The sequence below is a fragment of the Rhea pennata genome, chromosome 2, assembly GCF_028389875.1.
Source record: "Rhea pennata isolate bPtePen1 chromosome 2, bPtePen1.pri, whole genome shotgun sequence".
Classification (NCBI taxonomy): Eukaryota; Metazoa; Chordata; class Aves; order Rheiformes; family Rheidae; genus Rhea; species Rhea pennata.
The window spans coordinates 129,419,315-129,441,381 of NC_084664.1; the positions used below are offsets into that span (position 1 = coordinate 129,419,315).

Consider the following 22,067-nt stretch of genomic DNA (forward strand, 5'->3'; position numbering starts at 1 on the left):
TATTTCCAGTGACTAACTCCTTGCTTGCTGCAGGATGTTGCACGCGACTGGCTTACAAGAAAAACAATTTGAATGGGTCACGGTATGACAAAACGCTTCGTTTTAAGGAGTTCTACGTAAACCCAGAGATGAGCAGATATTTCACCCAGAGGATGATTTTCAATAATAATAATAACGCATCAGAAGACATCCAACTGGGAAAAAAGTTCAATTTAGATAAATCAAAAGATAAAGTTAAGAGTGAAGAAAGATTACATGAAAAGATGGAGAAATTACATATAGAAGAAAGCATCCTGTCTATATCACGGCAACAGAAACTATATCTGTCATAGCATGTAGAACTTCTTATTTGATTAATGCTAAGTTTTTAGAGAACAAGTAAAGTTCATTCATGGGATAGAAGTACTTTCTCTAATAAGAGTTTTTTTTTTTTTTTTTTTTTTTTTTTTTTTTTTTTTTTTTGGTAAAAGCAGTGACATGAACAATTTTATTACAGTTTCCACATACATAAAAGGCAAAGCAGCTAGGAACCACAGGTGCTAGGAAAAGGACTTGATCTTTTGTCCAGTCCATTACCCTGCCAACTGAAGACTATTCTCTGCAATCCTTTAGCTAACGACTTGTTAGATCACGCATTAGAGACCACAAGTGCTAGAGTATTTTCCCAATTTCTGTAGATCATTACCAAGCTTACGCACCTACATGATATGAACTGAATAATTTTTAGTTGTGTTTCTCTCTTTTAATCCCATTACTTCTTGTTACATCACCTCTGCTAACGTCTTTTGTACTTCAATTTTATTTTGCCCCCAATATTACTTCTTTTACGTATGTTCTTCTTTGCTGAAATCCCTCTGGTATTTTCCACCTCTTAAGTGATAAGATATCTGCAACTGACTGCATTTTCCAGATGCCAACACAAGAGAAATACAGAGCTTATTCCAAACACAGCTGGTATCAATAGCATCTTGCAGCCAGTCTCCAAGAGCTTGGCATCAGACCTTGAGAGCAACTATTGCCTCTCTGGAGCATGCTCTGCTGTGGATCTTTACACATCCCATCATTTTTTTTTTGGGGGGGGTCAATCCTTCCTCTTCCCCTCCTCCCCATTATATCATATTTCAAACTCTTCCTAGCATCACTCCTAAATTTTTTCCAATACTTCCCTTTTTAAAGCCACTCTGTTGCAATGGTTTTTTGGGGGGATTATCTTTTAAGTTTAAGTAAACTAGTTTTGCATTTCATGTTTCTGACCTCTTTAGATTCTTTTGAATTTTAAAGATTTGTCCACACTTGTACTTTCATCTCTTCCTAGGTTGATTTTGGCTAGTAAAATAACTGCTAGTTCCAAAATAACAGGACATGGAATGTGCCAGGGAAGAGAGCAAAGAAACAATTTGCATTGCAGACTTGACTTTGAAAATAAAAGTTTCCAATGATTTTTCCACAATAAACAATCACACAAGACAAAGGTGATGTAGATGCTATATGGTGTATTAATTTCAATTTCAATTAATTTCAATCCTGACAACAGCTCTGTTTTCTATCTGCTAGACTGGGATAAAATACGTGACTTGGGTCACTGACATCAATGGTAAAACTTAAGGGACTGAAGTCATCTGCCTGGCCTCACCAGGCATAACTAGTATTACTACCTAGGTGAATAAAAGCATGGGACATTGAGAACAAAAGTTCTGAATGAAAAGCCCTGCAAGACCTCTCCCCCAATGAGGAATGCTGTCGAGTAGATAAGATACTGCAATAACTTATTCCTACTTGTTGAGGAAAGCAGACACAAATATACCCTGGTGTAGAGAGGATGGACACATTTTGCAGAACATACTACAAAAAAAAAAAAAACAAAAAAACAAAAAAAAAAAAAAAAAAAAAAAAAAAAAAAAAAAACATTTTTAAAGGCAGCCTGTACCATTACGCTAGAAATCCAACCACTCTGTGCAGCACTAACATACAAAGCAACACCGCAAGGCCTAGGTTTGACAACGCCTTGAGGGCACCCGGTGAGAGCACTGCACCTCTGCGGCAAGGTCGAGCCCCAACATCAAAGCACCGACACCGAGTTCTCGCTGCCGACTGCGGCACGAGCTGAGGCTTGTTACTCAGCACCTCGCTTAAATGCTTGAGGTAACACAGGACAAATAAGCCAGAGCACATGCACTGTGTTTGGGGCTGGATCTGGGCGAGTAAGGTGCAAGAGACCTTTTTTTGCATTTTTACACTGTCTGCGCATGCCATGTGCAACCTCCTAGTGCAGCACACGTGGGTTAACTGCTGTTGCTATTACGAGATTAAAGTTTTGCACTTGAGCAACAGTTTTTGATACAACTTGACTCTCCCAAGCACTTGCATGGTAACATAACGAAGCGGTTTGGCTGTAGAACAACAATTTAAATTGCTAAACAACCAGCGTTGGCATACTGGAATAAAAAGGAGGGATTTCTGAAAGGGAGAGTGGGAGGGAGGGGGCTGTTTGCTCATAGTCAGCTGTGATGCTCAATATATGCCACACAGCCTTTAAGGGGAAAAATGAACCACCTCTCTAAGCTCAGAGGTAGAGGATTAAGCACAGTAATTTTCTCTCCCAGGTGAGCAGAAGCAGAGGATCGGAAACAGCTGCCCGCACCTGGCATTCACAACCTGCCCACCTACTGCCGTAGTCAGAAGGTCTGCAGCGGGCAGTGAAAGGATGTTTTATTCTGGGGTGTAGAAAGAAAAAAAAAAAAGAAAAAAAAAAACATCCTCCCATATTTGGTACCACAGTACAGCAACAGCTAGCTACTTCTGGCTGAGGAAGGCTTTTACTTTTTATTATGCCTTAGTGTACCCAATTAACTGGCAGCAGGGCAAATATTACACTCAAAAAAAAAAAAAAAAAAGCAAAAGTAACATAAAGAAGTTGAAAATATCAGTGAGACTAAGGTACCTGTTTGCAGCACCTCTTTAATGCTATTTTAAGCTGGAAAAACTTTGGGATATTAATCAGTTACTCAAAGGCGGCACCTTCTTCTAAAAAAATGCAATTAATAGTCAACTGTCAGGGGAAAGGTGGTGATGGGAAAATCAGAAAGAAAACTTTAAAGAGGGTGCTGAAGTAAGACAGTTTCTCCAACTGAACCACAGCTGTCAGAATACATTTTAATTGGGTTAAAAAAAATCAGAGACTTACAATACTTGAATGCTAGATAATGCTAAAATGTCAGCGCTGCTATTACTGAGTTATCAAGAGCTAATTGCTAAATAAAGCAATTCAGACTTTACATATTTATTTACTTTTGCGGGTGGAAGGGAGCAGTGGGTGGCAGGAGTGATTGCTTGAAACATAGCTGGAATAACTCAGTAGCATGCGCTTATAAACGTGCTCCTCTGCTCCACGGCATCCAGCTTGGATCACACATTGCAAAGGAAGGGGGAGGACAGCAAACCTGGAAAATATCATAGTTACAGTGGCAGCTGATAAGGTTTTCCCCCTCTGCCATTAGACATGGTCTGCGTTTCACATGCACTGCTCCTCTCGCTGCCCTTCCCACCACATCAGAGGCAACGCTGGGCTCCTACCGGCTCCGTCCCCAGCGGTGTTGCCCTCCTTCCTACGTCCGTCATTGAATATCCCCCAGGACATGGCCAAGGGCGCTCGCCCAACCTGACCCTGGGATCCAGTCTGGAGCCCACCCCAACTCTGCGCTGCCTTCCTCTGCTACTGTCTCAGTGATTTCCTAAAATTAGCCCATTTTGTCTCAAAAGCAAGTTGCAGCTGGGAAGCACTGAACTTGCGAGAGAAGAAGCAGTTACAAAGATAGGCCACGGGAGTAAGCTACTGTCCTAGGGGCAGGCACCTTCCCAGAGCAGGAATACCCTTCTGCATGCCCTGCCCGTGGCAGCAACGCCGGCTCAAGGTGACTTTTCTCCCGTGCCAGCAGCTCATGCCCACCTCCGCAGCTCTCCTCCGGTTGTGCTGATGCGACTGCTCCTAAGGGCACTGCAAAAGCAGAACAGTGAGCTGATCCATGTTAAAAATAACTCCCTCCCTTCACTCCCCCCAAAAAGGGAAGAAGGGAGACAAGGAAATTCTTATAATCTGAATTTTGGGTGCATCTCACTGTGTAAGACTTGGATGCTTTCCTGTAGGCTTGTTCAATTCTTAAAAAAAAAACCAAACAAACAAAACAAACAAACAAAAAAAACCCTTTACGTCAACTGTTTTACTTCACCACCTCCAACGTGCCCCCTTCATGGCACTGGCATTTTGTAATAAAGAATAACGGCCCAACAGCAACTGTTACAGGAGAGCTAGAAATCCTGCCAGGAATATATAGCGTGTTGTCCTGGCCTGTTCCTCCCCCACCTCGCCCTCTAAACCGAGGGGAAACATCCCACATAGGCACATTTATTGCAAGTTTAGGCTAGAAGTTGCAGCAATGTTCAAACATAAGCCGTAGTTGTTGTTTTAGAGTCAACACTCATTAAGGCTAGGAAGGCGGTTTAAACATCTCGGGGCTTTAGGCAGTGCACAGACACGAGATGACACGATTGCTTCAGCTGTGTTCTGCACATAGTCTTAAGGTTAATCCTCACAACCAGAAGTGCTGAAAAATTATACATTTTTTTCATTATTATTTTTATTAAATAAAAGCTTAAGAGTCTAACACACAAGCATTTGTCAAGGGGCTGATTCTATGGCTGCAGAGAGCACTTCATGCTCTGGAAAACACAATTCCAGTTTTGACCAAAGCGGTATTGACAAAGTTGTGATCTAATCCTAGCTGTTCATTTCCAGATCTGTCAATTTAGTAGCACTTACAGAAAATGAGATTAAAATAAATAAAACCTACCATCACCACCAAAAAGGCCTTAAGAAGCCATCACAAAACAAGAAGCATGTTAAGTTGCTATAAAGCAGATTTGGGTAAATATACTTTCTCAAAGGAAGTTATTGTTCAGCCAACTTCATTTCACTGTATTTCTTGAGATTCCAATTTTCTTGTCACTTCTTTCCTGGCAAATATCTTCTTTAGCAAGACTGCAGAATCAATTCAACTCACGTCTAAAAGCTCTGAGTGCTTATTCCCCATGCTAAGCCTGGCTTAACTTAATATAAACGCATTAAAGAAGTGACAAATCCAGTTCAGTGCACATATGTTGATATGCAGCAGAAAAGCATGTGGCTGTTTGTTAAAAAAACAACAAACAAACAAAAACAAACAACTGCAGTGTGACATTTTCTACTGTGAATGAAACAAATAATGCCAACAAACATGTGAGATCTAGCAAAAAGGACACAACTTACCAGGGTGCTATGCATCCATTGCTGGTCCTACACAACCACAATTCTCACAAACTTCATTCAACAAGTAATAAGGACTCACTGCAGCCTTAGAGGACATTAGAAGATAGGTTCAAGTAGCTTAGCCTATGAATCACTCTGCTGTATGGGAAATTACCCGAAGCAAGGAGTACTACAGGTGATTTCTTATAGTAAAATGCGAACCACTTCACAGAAACAGAGCTTTGTAGCCCAAGTGAATTTTCATATCTCGGCCTCTTTATGGCCTCTCTACTGTAAATTTTAATTAATAAATCAACAAAAAGACATGTACCATTAGATACTAGTTATATGGCATTACAATGCGACACTGAGGTTATTAGCATTTTTTTTAAATATGCAGAAAGCAAAGGGCAGCAAAACTCTCAGTATAGCCGCAGCTGGTATAAACCAGCTGGAAAGAACCTTTGACCATATGCAGATAAGATCATGCAGAACTTGTTAACAATCCAGGCATTGACACAGTATGACATACAGCAGCTGAAAACCAAAATGCATTATATTTCACAGAAAAACTAAAACTGGTCTCTGAGTATACACATTTCGTGCTTCAAATATAAAGACTGCATCTGTAACAATGATAACAACGTCCGGGCTACGCACTTATGCCTACAACAGCTTTGACACAATACAGGAAATTGGAAAAAAATAGGTATCTACATCATGCATCTACAGCGGTCATCATAAACAATTAACAGTTAAACATTAAATCTTTTCATGTTTTTGTACACTAGTGTAATGTTAGTGTTCTTAAAACTAGCCTAAAGGGTTTCTAAATTAGTAAGTCTATGTTACCATGGTAACATAATGTACAACCCCCCCAAAAAAAGTTTTTAAGTTTAGAAGGTTTGGGGGGAGGGGACAGGATCCTGTACAAACAGAAAAAAATCACCATCTCCAACAAGGAGAGAAAGGATCTTGTAAGGCCTTGTTAATGGTTTCTGTAGTTTCAGTTTCTAGATACATTAAGTTTTAAGACCCTATCTCTTATTTTTGGTCACAAGCTAAAGACAGTCTTTCCCTACTACAAAACTGCTGGTTAAACACCCAGTTTAAGAAATGGTGACACCTCACACTCAGAGCTTCTTGCACAGCCCGATCCTCCCCACCAGGCTGTCTCAGATGCCATTTGACGTGCGCCAGGGTATGAGATGCCCTAAAAGTCAACCTGCCACCCTTGGTCAGACATGACGCAAACCGAGAACATACAAGTTAAAAAACATTCTTGCGTGAAGTTCAATGTTCAACAGACAGCGTCTTCATGGCCATCACGTTCATGCAGGCTGAGACCTGTCCTATATTCATACAAATTAGATAAAAATATGAGCTTTTTATGTATCTTTAAAAAAATCCTCACCCTGACAGTAGTGACCGCTCTGTGCGGCCAGCTCTCATGGACCAGCTGTGCCATGTAGTCTTCCCACAACAGGCATTAGAAGAGCCCATGAGGCCAAGCAGCTCTCTCCATCCCACCAATTTTTCACAACGGACTTTGTTCAACATGTATCAAGTATTTGCCAGTTAAAATCCTGAGGATTTACAGTCAGGTATTTTATTTTAAAAGATACCATCTCCTGCCACATAAAAAGTATTTGTCATAAGCCTGCTGTAACAGTCTCCTTGGGGTATTCCTGTGGTCTTACAGTTCATAAAAATCTTTTGAAAGATACTGAGATTATAAATATGAAGTTTTTCCAACTCCTGCTGCATTGAAGCAGCAGAAATAAAATCACTGGTTTATGGTTGTATCAATAAAAGATAGATGCATTGGTTAAAATTGCACATTGTTTATATTATAAAAAAATCTGTGACCACAAAAAAATTAATATTGATCTATCTTAATACCAACTTATCTTAGCAGTTTCACTATTCTTTATTTATAGCCAATAGCTCTAATATTGCGTGTCAATGAGTTCAATGGTTTATGAAATTACAGATTTTTTTAATTATGGAAATTAATAAGAATTTTTATCCATTTTAATTCATGGAAGAATATATCAAATGTTCAACTTCTCAAATTTTGACCTGGCTAATTAATTTTTATTCTCTTAGATGATACTAGGATTTACGGTCCAGAGGCATTGCCAAAGCATTTTTAGATTAATTTGCTGAAATAACTGGCTATAACATATACTCCTTTCAGAAAGCTCGGACAACAAGTAGAAAGTGTTCAAAGACACTATACAAATCCCTCCAAAGACACTTACATGAGCAAAAGGTGACTTGCTGCCTTCCTTTGAGACACAAAATGGCAATAAGCAAGGTAAGTATCCTGGAATTTCTATCCCTCTCCATCCCTAGTCTTTTTCTTAAAGGTGATTTTTAGAAGGTAAAATAAAATAAATTAAAAAAAAGAGCATCCACATTCTTTATGTGGATCACATTTATGTGAATCACATAAAGTAAGATAGACCTGCACACACGTATATTTTTCCAGTTGGATAATCGTCTGAACAGGAGGGTGACATCTCCTTTATATTTTCATTACAAGGTATAAGTGACTTCCTGCTGTATTGTGTTTGTCACTGCTGGTAATGTAAATGGACTGGTAAATGGACTTCTATCAGTGTGTTTGAGCTGGGGCTGGGGGGAGAAGAACACATCGTATTCTTTCAAAAATTACATACGTCCAAATGGGACCGAATTAAAATTGCACATAGAGCTTAAAGCTAGCACCAATTACGTTCAAACTGCTTACCTTTGTAATTATACTAAAAGAACCATTTAAAGTTGAGTCTATAATAAAACTGAATACCACTGAACACTGAGGAAGAAAGTTAAGACCGACCTACAAGCTCATCTGCTCAACAGAGAGTAGAAAAGCCCCACATCTGAGAGTGCTCAAAATGCCATAAGAAAACCAGAAGTTCGTGGGCCTGAACATGCATTATCCTATTACAAAATATGCGCTATGAAAAATATTTTAAATTCTCTGAATTACTAACTCTGATCTGATCTCAGCAATTTATATGATTTATATGATTTATCTATCATTTACCACTTACATTTAAAATAATCATTTGCATAATAATACTCAATTATTTTATGTGACAAGGGGGTACATTTCTAGCTAAATGTCATCTTGAGGTCTCAAACTGTCCTTTTCCTGGCTGTTTTGAAGGCCAGATCCTTACGTTAAGATTATGCCATTTACAGTAACGGGTAAAAATAATTCCCTCACTCTCCCCAGCAGTCCTAGCAGCTGCATCTTAATTGGAGAGAAAACCTGGTCAGGAGGAGAATCAACAGTTGTTAATGCAGACTAGTGGCTCTGGATCATAAAAATTCTGCGCAGAAGCATTTCTGTCAAACAACAAAACGTGAGTTGTAAAATTAAGGTGCTTGGAAATATATCAAAGACTAAAACTAAATGCCAACAAGGACATCATATTTTAATGATGAAAATGCGTGAAACACCAGCCGGTTTTAGGCTGCAATAATTTGAACGCAGCCCTAATATAAGTCATAATTTGTGGGAAATAATAACTTGAGATTCCATGACAGTAGAATTTATATCTTAATAGCTGGCATGCCAATTGCTAAAGTGATTTACACTTCTTGCTGGTTTTACGCTACATCAGTTGCTGGGCTGGCACAAAAATGAAAGTTATTTCCATCCAGAGCCCGCACTGAGAGCATACCACTGCCCAACAACAAATGAAACTGGTCAGCTGTAGAAACGTTCTCACTTTAAGTCCCTTTCCTGCGCGTTTGACTGCTTCTCTTTGGAAAAGTGAAAGTTTTACTGTAGAATTTCATTATTTGTCAGAGGAACGTTCAGAATATAGCGTCTTCTCATGTCCAAGATAACATTTCTGCATGTGAAAAAACGAACCGCTGCAACAGTGTAAAAGAGCTCCGAATTTACAATAGTAGTGAGCTGCGAGAAAGTTCGGATGCTTCTCCATCACCTTGGACACGACATTTGGCAGGAGAGCTGCCACGTGGCACTTGGCTGAAATATTGTTCCACGATGCCACAACCTTCATAACTCTTCCTTTCCCCTCCCTGCTAAGTAAAAGAGTACATAATATCATTCGAAGTATCATTGCTTAGCAACTACTACATGAGCCCAGGAGATTTCAGTCAATGAAATGGTACATAAACCTCTAAAAATTTAGATGGTGACACAAGAAGTATCATCACTCAGTTAAACATCTCAGCACTGGGATGTTGGATGACATCCAACCCCTTTCCCCTCCCTGACATCAGCATTCACCTCCTCACCTTCCAAAATCCACTGCAGTCATCTCTTCCTCTACAGAGGAGTAAAGTGAAGAGCCTATGCACTGGTAATGAGATTATTTTTAATTGCAAAGAGGTCAGCTGCACCTTCCCCTCAGCTATCATACACCTACAAAGCAGAACAGCTTTGAAAAGCAACTGAGATTTAAAGGTTGGCCCAGAACGGAATATGTTCGTGCATCATCTTCATATCCAGCAATTCCAAGTTTTCAAAATCTCATACATACACATATACCCAAACAACCTTCATGGGGAACAAAGATTCTTCTACTGCTCTTCCAGAAACGGCCTCTATGCCCAGAATTTAAACTTATTCCAAAAGATGATACAAGGAAGGTGCATTTGAACAGTCTTTTCTGTTTTGCAGACACTTCAGTCCACAGAAGAGTAGAGACAAAAAAAGAGAAGAAAAAAGCAAAACCACACAGCTGTACTGCAACAAGTTTTAAATTATCAATGTAATATATTATGCTAAGGAAAAGTAAAACTTCATGCTGGAAATTAGAAGGTTTCTAATCACTATGGCAATTAGGTTTAGAAACGGCTTTCCAAGGAGACCAACAAAGCTAAGACATTGCAACTTCTTTTGAAATAGAGCTCAATGAGCTTCTGAAGGTAGGATTCCCTGGACCCAGCACAGTCATTCCACTCAAGCTACTCAGACTGTAGAGGGAAAGAGGTCCTTCTCTAGATCCTCATGAGAAAGTGGACAGCTCGAGCTGGTCCAAGAGCCCACACCTGGGATGGGCCCATTCCTCTCCACTGACTATGAAGGCCATTAGGGTCACTAGCTCAAATTAGTGAAATAAAACCAATCCCATCCAGTGGGACATATAGCTCCTGACGGTGGTATCCTTCCCCATTCCTGTTTCTCCTTTAATGGAAACTGCAGCAAGGCAGAATAGAAACATCTAGAATATGAATTTCACCCTGACCCTTGCATTAGCATTTTCCTATGCATTTTCTGTAATAATTGTTAGGCATACTTTTCTCACACACGTCCTTTACAATGAAAAAAACAAAAATGCTGCACAGATAAGTCCAGAAGAAACGTACGTCACAGTATTTCTAAGAAACAAAACACAGATTTGCATTTGAATTTTTCAAGCGTATCATATTTCTTGTGGCAACTATGACCTATAAATAGAATTCCTTAATTTATGAATAGTCTGTTTCTTCCTCCTTAAATTAGGAGAGGGTACTTTCTGAAAATAGGTTTTCAACTTCAAGTAACGTCTATTGAATTTATTCAGATGACAGTGCTTTGGTACCAAACAGATCACTATGACAGTGGTCCAGAACCATTTCACTCAGGACATCTACGGGATCTGTTAAAAACTGAGTACTTTTCCCTCATAGTTCTCAATGTGCTGAAAATAGATAATATTCTTTAAAAAATGTACTCTCTGAAAGTTTCTAAATATCTCATGGCACTTAAAATTCTGATGTTTTCTGAATAAATACAGTAATATTCTTAAGATTTACTAGCAATGCATTCTCAAGTGTTTTTACGATGTAAACACTGAAATAAGCTTTTTTTTCTTTTTTTAAAAAAAAAGTTTTGTGACTGCTCAGTAGCATCTACAACTGCCTTCACTGCGAACATAGCACAGTTGAATAATACAGCAAACAGAACTAGTCTTAGACTTTCAGGCACCCACTTAAACAACCACTATCACAAAACTGACTTTCCAGAACGGTATTAAACAAAGGTCACTTAATTAATCCCTGGAACCATGGTGCAGGTTAGACCAACATCATTCCTGTTTCATACATGAAGAAAAGTACATGGTCAGTGGAACAAAATGGTAATCATTATTCTAATTTCTGGCTCCTGAAGCAAGTCAGGTTTCCCTCTATTAAGAGGCAACATAAGCAGCGGCAATGCTTCAAGTCTTCCAAAATAATGTGGCTACCTAAGCTCCAATAGTCACTGTACACGCACAAATTATGTTATGAAACACCAGAAAATATATGCCAAGATTTTTCAGAACCTTTAACACAATAGCAACATTGAAAAGTTCTATTTTATTTCCTCATTCTTTTATTCGTTAAGCTGCTCCTTATCCTCTTTTAACTTTACTTCCTCTATAGGAAAATTTTCTAATCAAAGATAAATTTCCACAGCATACAAATCCAGCAGCCTGTAAGTACTACTGGATTAAGACTTGTCCTCCATGATCATGAAGCCACTTCAGCAAATTTCAGTTGTGTTACAGGCTTTTGCATGACATCTGCACAGAAAAGTCTTCCCAGAAGATGTGTCTCAAGATACACTGTTCCAAATACAAATCTAGGTCTTTTGTTGTCACGTAATTGAAAAATTACTAATATTCATTTTGTAATCAAGTTCAGTGATACAAGGTAAATTAAAAGACCATGACACAGTGGAACATATTGAATTGATTTAACAGTATTAGCTTGTCTCAAGTAGAATGAATGCAAGACAAAACGAAAGTTAACTATTTGAAAGCATAATGACAAGGTGACCTATGGCATTATGAGGACAGGAAAATCAAAGTTGTGATAATAAACTAGAGATGCTAGATACTGATAGGATATCCTATCAAGAGTTCTAGGATGGGATACAACATGTAAGTAGTAACCAATGAAAAGATGCAAAGAGAGATGGTATGATCAAAGCCACAGGCTTAAGAAATGATCTTTCAAGCATCAATTTTGAATGTTGCAAGTGGGACAAGATTGCTTTCATCCAAGCTAGAAAAATGCAATACTTGACTAGTCAAGTGAGCTCCATGGATGGGAAATTTCACAATGTGAAAAGATAGGGAAGGATGCATCTTAACATGATATGCTATAAGAATCTTCAAGACACAGACATAATCTGGTTACAAGGACCTTGAGATAAATAAAGTAGGGATAGAGTACACTGGTCGGTTTTTATTCCACTAATACTGTCTTCAATAACTCCTGTTAAGCCTCTTCCTTTTTTAATATATTCATTTTTCATTACTATTTTAAAAGTGTAATCGGTTTAAGGCAGAAAGAGAAATATATTTCCTGATTCAAGTGGGTTATAGAATTTTTACCTTAGGGAAAAATTGTGAAGCTGGTATAACAGCTACTTGGCCTGAAAAGATTATAAAGACTCCTTAAGAAATAAGGCTCTCTGTAGGCTAACGTAATAGCAACTGCACTGGCTATATGAGAAGGTGACCTTTATTGATAAGAATTATTAGGACACTTCAGCAGTTTAAAAGACCCTGAAAATAAATAAAAGATTCCAGCTGTTCAGAGGAAAATATAGAAGAGATTTCTTACAGTTATCCCTGTTTTTATACCTAAAACATATACAGACAGGAATCAGATCTGTACAGAAATAGGCTGTCATCTAGCCTTATGAGAGGCAACTTGACCGTTCATAACTTATGCTGATTATGAAAGCAAGTGAGAATAAGCACAAACCACTTCAACTGACAGCTCATGTGAAATACAGATTTAAGGATATCTATGGACTTTACAGTTGTGCTAAAATCATAGTAGATAAAACAGAAACAGAATTACACCTAGCATCACTTTGTTTTTTGAAAGGGGAAAAAAATTCAATTTTTTGAGGCTATATCAGTTCTTCATTGCTAACTGGGCCATCTGATTTCTCCCATAAGAAAAAAAGTGCTAGAAATAACCACATCAGCCTGCTTCTCAGCATTAGCAAGTCATTTTTTTTTTAACGCGATAAATATAACCTCATTTTGAATACAAAATACAAACTGGGCCCCCATAAGGATCACTGCAACTAGATTTATGTCCTCAGGAAACTTATGAAACTCCCCCAACTTTTCTGTAATAGAGTAAGGCTGCTGATAAAAAAAACAACAAAAAAAAAAAAAGTGCTCTGGTCAGTATTTCTGTCTGAAAGAAACTAAGCATAAAGCCTGTATTAGGACTTCTGGTGCTTTCGCTATGCTCTCAAGAAGTCACTTGTCTAGTCAAGCGCCTTTCCCAAAAGCATTTAGTGTAGACCTGCCTTTGTGCAACTTGTGATTATCATTTTCACAATACCGTACTTGGTGTTACAGGAGTCTCTAAAAGATAGATTTCAGGAAGAAAACATCCTAAAAACCAGCAAATGCTTCCTTGGGGAACACTATATAAACACCTTGAGAAGCTCAACACGAACCCTTTCTGCTACTTTTGTCTCTCTTCTGGAAAGAGAGGAGTTTGGAAATACAGAATTGCATGAGAAAGCAGCTGTCACTCTGGTGACAGCCTAGCACTTTGCTGCGTCGACATCAAGTCCATCTCTGATTTGGACAGCTTGATTTAAGAGTAAGTCCCACTTCTACTATGGAATTTCTTATCATGTGTTTTCAACATTTCTGGAAAAATCATAAACAGGAAATGCAAGTTTTATACTTTAAAATACAGAACAGTACTTTTTCTTGTTGCTACAGGTAGCCAGATGGCCCTCCAAACTGACATTCATAGCAGCTTTGAGTATTACAGACTTTGGGAAAGGAAACAGTTTGGGAACACAAAGAGATGAGTTTAAAACAGAGACACTGTCCATGTTCTTTCGACCATGTGCAGGACAAAATGCAACTTCTTTACTAGCACAGATTAGGGGTATTTTCAAGAGACAACTGAGCGAACCAGAGAACATAACCTAAATAAATATAAGAGGCCTACAGTACTAAAGTGAAAAAAAAAATGTACTGTGCCATGAGGATTAGAAGATTTATTTGAATAATTTTGAAAATTTATTAGAAAAATGAAGTTCAAGACTTTCTAGTGACTGTGAATGAAGCTGCTGTGTTAAGCATGGAGCTAGGCTAGCCCTTACAGCAACTGGTTTCTTTTATCTACAAAAAACTTCAATGTTTTCTCAAGTGTCTTTAGTGCAAGAAACACCTTGTCTGAGTATTCCCAAGATGGGATGGCAGAACCTGTAAACAGATAGGAAAGAATAGATCCCGCAGTTTATTTGAACACAGCATCAGAACAGAAAATTGTGAATTGTCATGTAGTCAAACAGTAAATATCCAAATGGTCGAAGGAACGTGGACAGTGTCTCTGGAATATCAAATGTAAACCTCCACTCTGCATGCTTTTTCACTTATCTTGGCCAAGATGTAGAACAAGACAACCTTTTCAAGCCCAAACACAAAAGAATAATGACAAAATAAACACAGGAAAAAAATAGTTTGAACGGGGACTGACAAGGAGATAGAAGTCATGTTAGTGTTATACAGCAAGAGTCCTGGTTTTGAAGTGATAGGATGTAGAGCATTGCAAGTATCACCTTTTTCCCCACAATATATCTATTTCAGGCTACAGACAAAGAACACTCTTAGACAGCTTCCTCCAATATTGACCCTGAGGGTCACCTGGTGCTTCATTTCTGGATGTAAAGAGACTTAATGTAATTTCAAGTGTCAGGCTCACTCAGCTATCTAGCTTTCAGCAGCAATAAGTTTATACAACTACTATGCACCGTAGAAATAGGTCTAAATACCATTATAAAGTGCTAATTAATCTTCAAAATGTATTTGTATAAATACAAAGTTAGAGTGCTCTCAACTCCAGAGAGTTTTTCTATGCTTACTGCTTACTTTGGAGCTACGGTTTTGAGGTGGGGAATCTGGCTGAGCGTGCTCCTCTTCTGACCCAGAGCCTCTTTGCATCAGGCAGATTTCCTCCTGCACACTGTGTGTCCACTGAAACTGAACATGGTCCATAACAAGGACATAATTCTGTATACAAGTGCCAAACAAAGTATCTAAGAAATAAAACCTCTGTCAAGCATTTTTTGCATAGCATTCACGACTACACAGACTTAGCATATTATCTGTATTAATTCCAAGAACAAATTCATGATAAACCAATAGCATTTTTCTTCGAGTAGAGGTACCTGTTCTTCTCACTCAATTCTTTACTAGGTAACCTGCAGCCTTGCATCTGTTCTTAGAAATTTTAGAGAAATTTCAGAAGGGAAAATACAACAATGACAGTATAAAGCAAAGAAAACAGGTGTGGCCTGTGTGAAGTGGGACTCTTTCAGTGTTTGACCTCCTCCACAGGAAAAGAAAAAAAAGTCATCTTATATTCAAGAGAATTTCCTGTATTTCAATTGTACCCCTGTCTCCTGTACTTTCACTGGATGCTACTCAGAAGAGTCTGGCTTCATATTCTTTACTCTCCTCCATCAGGTATTTACAAACACGAAGTTTGTGATCCTCACTTTTTGACAGAAGTAGAAAAAACCCTTCTGTATAGGATCCTAATGCTTTCAGTTGTAGGTCTCAGAAAGGTCAGAAGTAGGAGTAGCTATAACTGAAAATGTACATATTTCTTGGAAGTGAGGGAAGCATCAATTCAGGTTTGGAAAGCTGCATAAGAACAATTCAGCAACAGATGGATTAAGTATTTGTAGATGGGTAAGAATGGATTTAAGAGTTTGCAGCAGATATGCTTTTGATGCAAATTTAGCTTTCAGAATCATTGCTTTGTAGTATAAGAAATACTCCTAGAAAATTTTGACTCTAGATAGCCAAAAATCACTATAGATAATAAAGCAATTCAGTTCTCCTATATATGCCTTGGCAAAAATTAGCCATGCTACAGACATGGATCTCAAATGCTGCCTACTTTTGCCTGGAATATGGCATGCCCTGCTTGGTTGTTGCTGTAAGAGGACTTAATGAAGGAACCCTGCGAAACCTTCTCGTAGCACAGAGTTAGAGCTCGCAGCCTCAAGCAGGATCCTTTAGGCAACCAGTACAGCAAATTTTGCCAAGCAGTCGGCAAAAAGAAAAAAAAAAAAAAAAAAAAAAGATTAACAACACTAAGTCTGTAAGCACCCACACGGTTCAGAGGCCTGTAGGGAGCAGTGAAGCTGTCAAGATTCAGGTCAGTATCCTGCCACTGCTGCCAGAGACACCCACAGAGAGCAGTAGTGAAAGCAGCTACATAGGTCAAGATTTTACAGAATCACTGCTGATCTGGGGTACCCACATGGGGATGTTATTAAAAGCAGCCCTGTTTTCAGAAAGCAGTCAGAAAGGCTCATTAATCACTTTGGAAAGCCCTGATCTAGAGATGACAAGAGGGTGGCAGGAAGATGAACAGAGACGCTTGTTTCCAGTAAAGAGGTAACAGAGTGAGAGAAGAAAAGCAGATGTCAGAATCAAAGGTCCAGGGTAGGGTTTATATTTGCAGAATGAGCTTCTCAAGCAGGAACCAAGGACATTGTGCTCCAAAAAAAATAAAGCGTCTTTGGTAAGAGAACTTGAATTCTTCACCTGCACGCCACTCTTGGCACCTGTAACTAGGAGGTATTTTGTGATATTCCCCCTTCGCTCTCCCCCAGGGGAGAGGTGGCTGTGAGATGTGGAAGGGCATATGGCTGAATGGCAGATATAAGCTGAAAGGTAGGGAGAGACTGACTGGAGAATGTGAATAAGAAGAGATGAGAGATTTGAATGGAAAAATGGAGCAGACAAACTAAGAAAGGAGGTGGCAGCAAGGCAAGAAGAAAAGAACTGTGGAAAAAAGAAAAACAAGACAAAATATTGAAGGGCAACAATACAGCCTATTTCAAGGTCCTGCTCTGTTACATCCACCACAATACCTGCCTTCCACATAAAACTAATAGTAGGCACAGGGCCTCTCCTGGCTTCACCCCGTCCCTGAGGCTTCTTTCCCAGTCAGCAGGTAGGGGCCAAAATTACAGGCTCTGCACTCCATGACACACTAATGCAAAATAAGGGGTGGTGGTGGGGAGACAGATGGCACTAGGGTTGCAGTAATGGAAGCCCACAGTAATGGAAGAGGAGAGCGTATCATTTATCAAGTCCCTCATACATTTTTTGATTAGACTGCTGTTGTAATGTCACAGTAGAAACAAAACTGCACACTCATTTCCAGATCACTGCAGTGCCCAAAATACTCGATGCCTATTATGATACTGAAACATTATGAGGAAATTGTCCTTGCACTGGGAAGACCGTAGTATGAGTGCTTATAAAGGCAAGGATGTGCATACCCTTCTGCCCATCATTTGTAGCAATGGCTTCTGCTCCTAAGGCACAGGCTGTTGAGCCTGCTCTGCAAGTCCACAGCCCGTGGGCACGCAAAACATGCCTCATCTTTATTGGCTTTATTTTTCCCCTTCCACTCTAGCCTTTTTCTACTTAGATTATGCAGGGAGGAAATGCTTTTGGACAAAGACTGTATCATACTACATGTTTCCATTATAGGCCAACATGCCAGACCATATTAATACTTCTCCTTCTAAACCATTATTAGGAAAAACAGCTCTCAGATCTTATAACTGATTATAGCTGTGGACCCTAAACATACGCAGGAGCCAAGTATTTCCAAGCTCCTGATAATGTAGGTACTAGTGCAAATCTGGATACTTAAACTTCTCTCCAGTTAAACGACACTAATTACCCTTACAAGTTGTATACCACATTGCATAACTTTGCTACAGAATGTACTTCAACAGACTTGCTAATCAAGAAGCAGAGTAGTCGAGTCTTTGGGCTAGTCTACTAATTTCTGAAATGATAAGCTACTTTAAAGCAACAAGAAAAATTTAATACACTGCTCTGCTGTTAGTTGGAATTTTGCAGTGTACATACTCATACTTGGAAGGTATGAACGAACGCAACAAAGCCATCCTACAAAACCCAGTTATACAACCAATGAAATACATGGCCATATAATCATTGCCAGTATAAATAACATTCTTTCAATTAATAAACCAATATAACTCAGACTTATGAGACACAGCTGCACAATGGGGCATAAAACAGAATAATATCTGTTATGCAATGAAATGACAATTAATGTTTATGTTCATGTTCATTAAATTATTCATTTAAAAAGTGAAGATCTGGGTTGAAAACTTCATCTGCTTCGGAGAAAGACTCTGCAAAGAGTATTTGTGCCTACAGATGGCCGAAGCAGGTGTATGAAAAACAACGAGAAAGTGAGACAGGAATCTTGTTGCCAGGATTATCCTGAGACAATAGTATCCAGGATTACTATTTGCCAGTTATATTCTACATTAAATATACCAAGACACATTTAATACCTCTTACAATATACCTAAGAACAACTAAAGTTGTTTACTACAGGAAATTAACTGCAAAATAAATAAATAAAACAAAGTTCACCACACTAGAAGTATACGACTGAGGGAAAATAATGCATTTGTAAGAACCAGAGAAAGAGGCATTGCTGCTTTTATTCTCCTGCTCAATAAAACACGATCTGCCTCTATATATTGTAAATGTTTGACATGCAGATGCCTAGAGCAATGCATATTTCATCCTCTGTTTAAGTTTGACTTCATATAGTTAATCTGCAAAATAAATTGTGGCAGATGAGCGAGACCCGCGGCAAGGGAAGTGCAGACATTCCCCACTGAGGCCCTGCTCGTGTCTCCGAGCTGCTGAGATTGCAGTGCGCGTTCTTCGCACGAGATCGCCTTGGCCAGCTCGCCGGGGCCACGCAGGAGACTGGAGCTATTTCCACAGCGGCCTCCTACGCTTTCCAGCCAAACGCTATGGGGAATAGACCCACGGTGCACACAGGCAGCATGAAGCAAACCCACCTCCTTGTGAAGCGTGTTCCTAAGGCCCACGCTTACTCAGCCAGCCACGCACACAGAAAATGGCAATGCTTCTGATTTTAATTATTCCTGCTACAGTGGTGCTGAGCAATCGTAATCACAATATGACCCCTCTTTCTTAACCTACATCTTGCAGTGCCTAAGCACAGAATGTCCTTCAAGTGCTCATCCGCCTCCCAACTCCAAAGTCAGGAGAACGAAGAGATCTTCCCCAACAAAGCACAGAAAACAAGTTATTGATTTCCCATGAACTTTCAAAGTGTTATAATAAACACTCAATAAGGTATCTATAAATGTCTCTATTTATATAGACTGATATTACATCAGGAAAGTAATAATTGCAATTGACTCCAAAAACAGGAAAAGTGTGCTTTAGGACACTTTTTTTTAATTATTATTTTGTTTCATTCAAACCTAGAAACACATATAAAATATATAAAAATAAAATTTGCATATATATACACACATGTATATATACATTATATACATATACACACACATATATACACACACACACATACATAATCTCACTTACTGCTACTTGACCTTATAAATCATATGGGCTTATAAGTGCAAATCCCCAAAATAAACATTTTGGTAATACTTTAAATCCCTGTAACTGTTTTTCTGGAGCATCTCTTTCATTGCTAACAGACTACAAAAAATGCATTAACCTTAGGCATAATCTTTCCCCTTTAGATTTGGTAAGGTTTTATGTAATGCAAAATTCATTTACACATGTAACAGTAAAAAGACATAATACTTTAATAAACCAGAGCTAGCACAACACTGTTTATTAGTGGTACTCAGATTACTGCATATATCCATCTTCAGCTAGCAGCCAAAGCCTGCAATTCTGAAAACACTACTCCTCAAAGGATATTTATAATGCCATTGGATTATGATATTACTGGTATGACATTGAAAATGCTAAGAAAACATTCATTTCTACACACACACATTTTTCTGTTAGATGGCATAAATATATATAGCTGCCTAAGAATCACTTATATATATGAAGCACTGTAACAGTTGAGACATTGATATTTTTAACTACTTTTGTGTTCTTACCATGCATACTTATATGTACATGCACACACTGCATTCGTGGTTGGAAAGCTTCCCTTTCACATAAGGAGGGATTTTGAAGTTTAACTATATGACAACATATTAGAAATAACAACAACATACTGAGGCAAAAACACCACAAATGTGTAACATATATCTCCTTACAAAGAGGAGATCAAAACTTTTAAGTCAAGAAATCCACTGGCAAAATCTGAATGCAAGATCTCGTTGACAGTCTGAAGAGCACTAGATTTCCTGTGGCAAACAGCTGGTTAAAAAATGTATATAGTGACAAACAGAACATTTTCAGAGAGCAATCTATGTGAACTGTTGCTTCAATTTGTTTTCTCTCCTTACCCGAAAGGAAAATGAGGTCACGATGAAAAGTGAAGCAATAACAAAGTAGCTTATTCCTTGCTATTAAGTCATTGTAAATTTAAATTATGCCATCACTAGTGCTAGTTTTGTGACTGTCATGTTTTTCCCTGATGCTCACATAGATCATTACAGATCTTTTCGGCGGTAAGGAGGTCCCTACCTAAAGAGCTAGTGGTGCAGTATTTCAGTTCTAATGGTTGATGGTATTAACTGTATTCAGCACTAAAAATATGCTAACTTTTACAGCATTTTTCCAGCTATGCCTTATTTTACATAGAAGCAATGACAGCTCAATGCATGAAACAGTAAATGAAAGACAAGATATATCAGTCTCTTTTCTCTTGAACACACAGTCTGGATATGGTGAATATCTCATTCAGCTGGGAATTTTACTATATTTCTTTAACATCACCATTATTTACTCCTTCGCAGGATCCTGTCACAAAGGTCAGAAAGTTGTAGATAAATTATTTCAGAGAAGTCTGTCTTCAAAAAGGCACAGGGCAAAAATTAACTTAAAAACTCTTATTTTTTTTTTTTTTTTTGGCAATTTGAAGCAAGGAAGAGTATGCAATACCCTGAGAACAACAAGCCTTCACATCTCGAGTCCTTCCTCTGTTCAAGCTTAACTATTGCTACGCAAAAATGTAATTTTCCAAGTCTGCATTAAGGGAAATAACTTTGGAAATAAAATCCAGGCGCATATAGACAGTAAGGTAACTATTTTAGTTAGCAGCAAAAATTCAAGAAAACTGGTACATAGCATGGAATACTTAGCTGTGAGTTAGATCTCTTAAATATTTTTTCCTTTTGAATACACTATCACAAATAAAGTGTGCATAACTATAGCACCCACAGCCATTTAAAGTTATCAGCTATATAAATCCCCAGTGTCAAGGGTTTCCATACAGAAGGCAATATAGCTTCACATCAAGTAGCTTAAAAGTGAAGAATTTAATTTTATTTTATACAGTAGGAAACATCTTCATGAATAGGTGCTGAGGGAAGGGTGAAAACTGATACCAAAATAGCTATAATCCCTAGCACCTTTCTGATACTGGCTGAGACAATCTACTCTTACCTCAGACGCATGGTGGCAGCCAGCCAGCCAGATGACTGGTGACTTAATATACAAGTTTATGTGGGCTCTGGAGTCCGACTCAGACAAGGACATTAACTTTGAAGTCTCAGTCAGCCTCAATATTCAAACGTCATCACACAAAGCATGACTCCATTAAGAGATTTGTTTATACTTCATGCTTGTTGCCTTCTATTTTGAGCAGCCTTCACTGTAGAGGGTGCTCATTAAAAATGTGGTTTTATTAGGAAAAGTTGTGAACAACTGATGGGTAGGTCAAGTATAAAAAGAATTTAGATGCGTATGTTGTGATGATAAATACCGTAACAGTCTCAGACTTGCAGATGAAGAGACTGGCA

At 38.6% G+C, this 22,067-nt stretch overlaps 1 protein-coding gene across 3 annotated transcripts in view; it reads right to left on the minus strand.

Annotated features, from left to right (window-relative positions):
• The window catches only part of FAM110B (family with sequence similarity 110 member B), a 111,189-nt gene that overhangs the window by 35,929 nt on the left and 53,193 nt on the right, over positions 1-22,067 (minus strand). The window lies entirely within an intron of this gene.